Raw genomic sequence first — 852 nt, 5'->3', positions numbered from 1 at the left:
GGAGGCATACGACGAGCCGCCTGCACCGCCCACACATTCGGAGCACCACACTTCAGAGGCAGGGACATCCCGACCACCCGATGACTTGCCCCAGTCATCTCCACTGCCACCGCCCACTGCTTCATTTCCAGACCCAGACTTCACGCGACCATCACCGCCACCACCTACTTGTGGCCCAGACAGCTATGGATACACATTCCAACCACAGGACGACTTCCAGCGCTTCATGTATCAGGCGATGTTGGACACGCGGAGCTCAGTAGACAGAGCAGTGGTCGACATTAGGAGTTCAGTCGAGAGCGCTATGACAGACATGCGGCGCCATGTCGACTCCGAGATGACGGGCATGTACACCAGATGGTGCGGGACTTCATCACAGCTGGTTGATCAGATGCAGGCACTCAGGATACAGCACGATGCATTATATGGGGAGTTTCGCGGGTTCCGCAACCGACTATTCCCAGACGAGCAGCCACCAGTACCCATGGAGGACGACAGAGACGATGCACCAGCAGACGACTAGACCACAGTTCAGGTAGGTCTTCCCTTTTCCATTTTAGTAGAGATGTAGTAGGCCTTTCGAATGTATTTTGGAGACTCGGATTCTGCGTACTCTGGACTTATCTATCTATATGCGAACCTCTATGTTTTCTTTCGGTTAACGTTTGTTGTTCTATGAGCGTTCATACCGACACATGAGAGATGAGTATCAGTTTTCGAGTGACGACGAGTGGATAGATCCCAGTTCACAGAAAGTGTGAGAGTTCTGGCGTTTGACGTGAGTTAACTTCATTGCGAGCGAACGAATTTCGCAGAGCTAAGCCTTCTCTACCCTTTTACTGGTTCTCTTCA

Source organism: Tarenaya hassleriana, unplaced genomic scaffold (assembly GCF_000463585.1).
Source record: "Tarenaya hassleriana unplaced genomic scaffold, ASM46358v1 Cleome195, whole genome shotgun sequence".
In the NCBI taxonomy this organism is placed as follows: domain Eukaryota; kingdom Viridiplantae; phylum Streptophyta; class Magnoliopsida; order Brassicales; family Cleomaceae; genus Tarenaya; species Tarenaya hassleriana.
Note: the sequence above shows the minus strand (reverse complement) of the source record.